General features: G+C 36.3%; 1 non-coding gene across 1 annotated transcript; it reads left to right on the top strand.

Moving 5' to 3' along the window:
• Positions 1-724: 724 nt before the first annotated feature.
• Positions 725-832, top strand: LOC130958870 (small nucleolar RNA R71). Its single transcript, XR_009077974.1, has one exon. It is a non-coding gene; the product is annotated as a small nucleolar RNA R71 (small nucleolar RNA).
• Positions 833-7684: the final 6852 nt, after the last annotated feature.

Here is a 7684-nt window from a genome sequence, read left to right as displayed (position 1 = left end):
TCCACACTCTCTCCAGGTTCGGCCATGTTGTTCATGGTTATGGCCTTGCACTCTCTCTTGGGATTTTCTTCTTTATTGCTTAGGAGAGTGCTAGGAGGAGTTTCAGTAACCTTTTTACTCAGCTAACCCGCTTGTGCCTCCAAATTTCTAATGAAGGATCTTGTTTCATTCATGAAACTTAGTGTGGTCTTAGATAGATCAGAGACCATGGGTGCTAAGCCAGAACTATTCTGCTTAGAGTTCTCTGTCTGTTGCTGAAAAGATGATGGAAAAGGCTTACTATTGCCAAACCTGTTTCACCCACCATTATTGTTATTGAAGCCTTGTTGAGGCTTCTGTTGATCCTTCCATGAGAAATTTGGGTGATTCCTCCATGAAGAATTATAGGTGTTTCCATAGGGTTCTCCCATGTAATTCACCACATCCATTGTAGGATTCTCAGGGTCATAAGCTTCTCCTTTAGAGGAGGCTTCTTTAGCACTGTCGGATGCAGCTTGCAATCCAATCAGATACTAAGAAATCATATTGACTTACTGAGTCAATATTTTATTCTGAGCTAGTATGGTATTCAGAGTATCAATCTCATGAAATCCCTTCTTCCGAGTTCCTGGGCTTCTACAAGCGTTTTCTTCAAATGAATAGATTTGCCTACAGAATGGTCCAATGACATCTTGGATAACTCAGATAGACCATCATAGAAGATACCTATGATGCTTTATTTTGAAAGCATGTCAGAGGGACACCTTCTGATCAATTGCTTGTATCTTTCCCAAGCTTCATAGAGGGATTCACCTTCTTTCTGTTTGAATGTTTGAACTTCCACTCTAAGCTTACTCATCTTTTGAGATGGAAAGAATTTGGCTAAGAAGGCATTGACTAGTTTTTTCCAAGAGTTCAGACTATCTTTAGATTGTGAGTTCAACCATATAGTAGCTCTATCTCTTACAGCAAAAGGGAAAAGTATAAGTCTGTAGACCTCGGGATCAACTCCACTGGTCTTAACAGTGTCACAGATTTGCAAAAATTCAGCCAAGAGCTGATGAGGATCTTCCAATAGAAGTCCTTGAAACTTGCAATTCTATTGCATCAGAGAAACTAATTAAGGCTTAAGCTCAAAGTTATTTGCTCCAATGGCAGGAATAGAGATGCTTCTCTCATAGAAGTCGGGAGTTGGTGCAGTAAAGTCACCAAGCACCTTCCTTGCATTGTTGGCATTGTTGTTATTTTCGGTTGCCATGTCTTCTTCTTTTTCAAAGATTTCTGTCAGGTCCTCTCCAGAGAGTTGTGCTTTAGCTTCTCTTAGCTTCCTCTTTAGAGTCCATTCAGGTTCAGGATAAACTTCAACAAGAATGCCTTTATCTTTGTTCCTACTCATATGAAAGAGAAGAAAACAAAGAAAGTATGGAATCCTCTATGTCACAGTATAGAGATTTCTTTAGGTGTCAGAGGAAAATAGGAATAGAAGGATGAGGTAGAGAGAAGAGTTCAAACTTATAGAGAGGGAGAGGGTCCGAATTATTAAAGGAGGATAAGTGTTAGTGAGTAAATAGAAAGAGATAGGAGAGAGAGAATTTTTCAAAAATTTTTAAATAAAATAAGATTAGAGTTTAAGACAATTAGTTAATTAAAAAGGTTTTTGAAAAAAAAGAAAAAAAGGTTGTTAGTGATTTTCGAAAATTAGAGAGAGAGAAATTAAAGATAAGAAGTTAGAAAAAGATTTTGAAATTAAAATTTGAAAAAGATATGATTTGAAAAAGATTTAATTTTTAAAAATATATATTTGAAAATATATGATTGAAAAGACATGGTTGAAAAATATTTGATTTTTAAAATTGATGACTTGACTAACAAGAAATTAAAAGATTTGATTCTAAAATTCAAATATTAAACCTTTCTTAAGAAGAAAGTAACAAACTTGATATTTTTGAATCACATCATTAATTGTTAGCAAGGATATTCAAAAATATTGAAAGAATAAATGAAAAAGATTTGATTTTGAAAAAGATATGATTGATATGAGAGGATATGGAAAAGATATGATTTTGAAAAATTAGTTTTAAAACTTGAAAATTTGAAAAAAATTTGAATTGAAAACAAAACTACCTCCTTGGTGCTAACTTGGCATTAAACGCCCAGAATGGTATCCATTCTAGCGTTTAACGCCCATTTGGTTTCCTCCTTGGGCGTTAAACGCCCAACCAGGTACCCTGGCTGGCATTTAAACGCCAGAATTCCTTCCTCACTGGGTGTTTTGAATGCCCAGCTTTTTCTCTGTGATTCCTCTGCTGTATGTTCTGAATCTTCAATTATCTGTATTATTGACTTGAAAAGACAAAGTTTTGAAATTTTTTTTGAATTTTTAATGATGAGAGAGAAAAACAACAAAATGAAACTAATCATGAAAAACTAAGATCAAATAAACAATGCATGCAAGAACACTTTGAATGTCAAGATGGACATCAAGAATATATTTTTGAAAATTTTTAAGAAAAGAAAGACATGCAAGACAATAAACATAGAAATTTTCATACTAGAGACACTAACAAATTGAGAATGTAGATGTGAAACAACAAAAGACACAAAACAAGAGAATTTAAAGATTAGACAAGTAAAATCATCAAGAACAACTTGAAGATCATGAAGAACATCATGCATGAGTTTTCGAAAATTTGCAAGAAAAATGAAAACATGCAATTGACAGCAAACTTAAAAATTGACACTAGACTCAAACAAGAAGCACAAAATATTTTTGATTTTATGATTTTATAATTTTTTTGTATTTTTTCAAAAATTATTTTGAAAAAGAAAATAAGAAACTCAAAATTTTTAATACAAATTTCGGGAATCATGCAATGTTAGTCTAAAGCTTCAGTCTAAAAAGATTAGACATGGTCAACCAAGCTTCAGCAGGACATTACATACAACAGCCAAATTGATGAGAATCAACTAGCTCCTGTGATGATAAAAGCATCATCTGAAACTCTAGAATTCGTTATAAAAATTTCTGAAGAAGAAAATAAAAAGAAAAATACCTAATCTAAGCAACAAGATGAACCGTCAGTTGTCCAAACTCGAACAATCCCCGGCAACGGTGCCAAAATCTTGGTACACAGAATTGTGATCACACACTTTCTTCACAACTCCGTGCAGCTGACCAGCAAGTGTACTGGGTCGTCCAAGTAATACCTTACGTGCGTAAGGGTCGATCCCACGGAGATTGTCGGCTTGAAGCAAGCTATGGTCACCTTGTAAATCTCATTTAGGCAGATTCAAATGGTTATGGGGTTTTGAGAATTAAAAGATGAATAAAATATAAAATAAGATAGAGATACTTTATTCCTTGTAATTCATTAGTAGGAATTTCAAATAAGTGTATAGAGATGCTTTATTCCTCCTGAATCTCTGCTTTCCTACTGCCTTCATCCAGTCATGCGTACTCCCTTCCATGGCAAGCTGTATGTTGGGGGATCACCGTTGTCAATGGCTACCGTCTGTCCTATCAGTGAAAATGGTCCGGGTACGGGTTACGTAGGGCTAATCATCTGTCGGTTCTCGATCGTGTCGGAATAAGATCCAATGATCCTTTTGCGCACTTGATCATCACATTCATCATGTTGAAGTGAGAATGGATATCTTAGAACAAGAATAAGCTTGAATTGAATAGAAAGCAGTAGTAATTGCATTAATTCATGAGGAACAGCAGAGCTCCACGCCTTAATCTATGATGTGTAGAAACTCCACCGTTGAAAATACATAAGAACAAGGTCTAGGCATGGCCGAATGGCCATGCCTCCTAAATATATGAAACAATAAAAAAGGGTTCAAAGACCTGATCCCAAGATCAAAGATGATCAAAAGATGATCAAAGGATCATCCTAGGATGAAAATACAACAGTAAAAGGTTCTATTTATAGTGAACTAGTAACCTAGGGTTTACAGAAATAAGTAAATGATGCAGAAATCCACTTCCGGGGTCCACTTGGTGTGTGCTTAGGCTGAGCATTGAAGCTTTCACGCGCACAGGCATTTCTTGGAGTTAAACGCCAGCTTTGGTGCCAGTTTGGGCGTTTAGAATCTAACAGCATCTACAGTCCTTTTTCAGCCTCTGAATCAGATTTTTGCTCAGGTCCCTCAATTTCAGCCAAAAAATACCCGAAATCACAAAAAAAAAACCTGAACTCATAGTAAAGTCCAGAAATGTGATTTTAGCATGGAAACTAATAATTATATACTAAAAACTAGCTAAATCATACTAAAAACTACCTAAAAACAATGCCAAAAAGCGTATAAATTATCCGCTCATCACTAGGTCATGGCATTTGGTGCCAATTTGACAAAAGGCTCACACGCATTACGAGGCATCTGCCGCCAAATGCTAGGTAGTGGCATTTCGTGCCAGCTTGGCAGCATCAATTTTCTTCCTTTTTATTGAGCACGAACTCTGCCAAACTCGCCTGGATTTTTCCTGAAATAAATAAAACCACAATGCACCTCAAAGTAGTATCCAAAATATGCCTGATGAGCGGATAATTTGTACGCTTTTTGGCATTGTTTTTAGTATGTTTTTAGTATCTTTTAGTTAGTTTTTATTATATTTTTATTAGTTTTTAGTTAAAAATCACTTTTCTGGACTTTACTATGAGTTTGTGTGTTTTTCTGTGATTTCAGGTATTTTCTGGCTGAAATTGAGGGATCTGAGCAAAAATCTGATCCAGAGACTCAAAAGGACTGCAGATGCTGTTGGATTCTGACCTCCCTGCACTCGAAGTGGATTTTCTGGAGCTACAGAAGCCCAATTGGCGCGCTCTCAACGGCGTTGGAAAGTAGACATCCTGGGATTTCCAGCAATATATGATAGTCCATACTTTGCCCAAGATTTGATGGCCCAAACCGGCGTTCAAAGTCACCTCAAGAAATTCCAGCGTTAAACGCCGGACTGGCACCTAAATGGGAGTTAAACGCCCAAACTGGCATAAAAGCTGGCGTTTAACTCCAAGAAGAGTCTCTACACGAAAATGCTTCATTGCTCAGCCCAAGCACACACCAAGTGGGCCCAGAAGTGGATTTTTATGTCATTTACTCATCTCTATACACCCTAGGCTACTAGTTTTCTATAAGTAGGACCTTTTACTATTGTATTTTCATCTTTGGATTATTTTTAGATCCTTTGATCATCTTTGGACATCTAGTTCTTAGATCACTGGGAGGCTGGCCATTCGGCCATGCCTAGACCTTATTCTTATGTATTTTCAACGGTGGAGTTTCTACACACCATAGATTAAGGTGTGGAGCTCTGCTGTACCTCGAGTATTAATGCAATACTATTGTTTTCTATTCAATTCCGCTTGTTCTTGTTCCAAGATATCACCTGTTCTTCAACTTGATGAATGTGATGACCCGTGACACTCATCATCATTCTCACTTATGAACAAAGTGACTGACAACCATTCTTGTTCTACAAGCATACGAGGCTTAGTGAATATCTCTTGGATTCCTGATACACGATGCATGGTTGATCGCCTGACAACCGAGTGCTCGCCTGACAAACGAGCCAGCCATTCCGTGAGATCAGAGTCTTCGTGGTATAGGCGAGAACTGATGGCGGCATTCAAGAGAATCCGGAAGGTCTAACCTTGTCTGTGGTATTCTGAGTAGGATTCAATGATGAATGACTGTGACGTGCTTCAAACTCCTAGCAGGCGGGACGTTAGTGACAGACGCAAAAGGATCGATGGATTTTATTCCGGCTGACCGAGAACGACAGCTGATTAGCCATATGCTGTGACAGAGCATGGGAACATTTCACTGAGAGGATGGGAGGTAGCCACTGACAACGGTGAAACCCTACATGAGCTTGCCATGGAAAGGAGTAAGAAGGATTGGATGAAGACAGTAGGAAAGCAGAGAGACGGAAGGGAACGCATCTTCATTTGCTTATCTGAAGCTCTCACCAATGATATACATAAGTATCTCTATCTTTATCTTTATGCTTTATTCGTTCATCACTATACCCATTTGAGTCTGCCTGACTGAGATTTACAAGGTGACCATAGCTTGCTTCATAGCAACAATCTCCGTGGGATCGACCCTTACTCGCGTAAGGTATTACTTGGACGACCCAGTGCACTTGCTGGTTAGTTGTGCGAAGTTGTAGTGATCACAATTTCGTGCACCAAGTTTTTGGCGCCGTTGCCGGGGATTGTTCGAGTATGGACAACTGACGGTTCATTTTGTTGCTTAGATTAGGTATTATTTTTCTTCAGAGCTCTTAAGAATGAATTCTAGTGTTTCAAGGTGATGTTCTTATCATCACCAAAGCTGATTGATCATCATCAATTTAGCTCTTGAATGCAATGTCCTGCTGAAGCTTAGCTAGCTATGTCTAATTCCTTTAGACTAAAGCTTTAGACTAACATTGCATGATTCCTGGAATAAGAATTTTGAAATTTACAAAAAAAGCACAAAAAAATCATAAAAAACAAAAAAAAATATTTGTTTAAGTCTAGTGTCTCATTTTAAGTTTAGTGTCAATTACTGTTTTGTTCTCTTGCATTTTCAAATTTATGCATGTGTCTTCATTTATCTTCAAGTTGTTCTTGATGATTTCCTTGTTTTGATCTTTGAATTCTATGACTTGAGTGTGTTTGTTATTCTTATGTGCATTCTCATTGTTAGTGTCAATAGTATACAAACTGCTAAGTTTGGTGTCTTGCATGCATTGTTATTTGATTTTAGTTGCATTTTGATTATTATCATTATTAAAAATCCAAAAAATATTTTTAATTTGTGTCTTTTCAAGTCAATAATACAGAGAATTAAAGATTCAGAACATACTGCAGAGGAATTATACAGAAAAAGCTGGGCATTCAAAAATGCCCAGTGAAAAAGACAGACTGGCGTTTAAACACCAGCCAGGGTGCCTGGCTGGGCGTTTAACGCCCAAAAGGGTAGAAGTTTTGGCGTTAAACGCCAGAATGTGCACCATTCTGGGCGTTTAACGCCAGGATGGCACAAGAGGGAAGATTTTGTTTTCAAAATCAATTTTTTCAAGTTTTCAAAGTTTTTTAAAATCAAATCTTTTTCAAATCATATCTTTTCAATCAAATGTTTTCAAAATCAATTTCTTTCCTTTTTCAAAGATACTTTCTAACAATTAATGATTTGATTCAAAATCTCAAGTATGTTGCCTTTTCTGTTGAGAAAGGTTTAATGTTTGAATCATATCTTTTCTTGTTAGGCAAGTCATTAATTTTAAAATCAAATCTTTTTAAAATTGTTTCAAATCATATCTTCTCAACACATCTTTTCAAAATAAGTTTCAATCAAATCTTTTAATTCTAATTTCAAAATCTTTTTCAAAAATCACTTGATTTCTTTCCCACTTTATTTTCGAAAATCAATTAAATGTTTTCAAAATGTTTTCAAAATCTTTTACTTAATTTTCGAAAATACTTCCCTTCTTCACATCCTTTATTTATGGACTAACACTATTCCTTAATGCAAATTCGAACTCTATCTTCTTTGATAAGTTCGAATTTTCTACCTCTGTATTCCATTTTTCTTTTCCTCTGACACCTCAAGGAATCTATACTGTGACATAGAGGATTCCATATTTTCTTGTTTCTTCTCTTTCATATGAGCAGGAACAAAGACAAAGGCATTCTTGTTGAAAGCTGACCCTGAA

Source organism: Arachis stenosperma, chromosome 10 (assembly GCF_014773155.1).
Source record: "Arachis stenosperma cultivar V10309 chromosome 10, arast.V10309.gnm1.PFL2, whole genome shotgun sequence".
Lineage (NCBI taxonomy): Eukaryota > Viridiplantae > Streptophyta > Magnoliopsida > Fabales > Fabaceae > Arachis > Arachis stenosperma.
The sequence above is the reverse complement of the archived record's forward strand: the minus strand, read 5'-3'. Positions and strand labels throughout refer to the sequence as shown.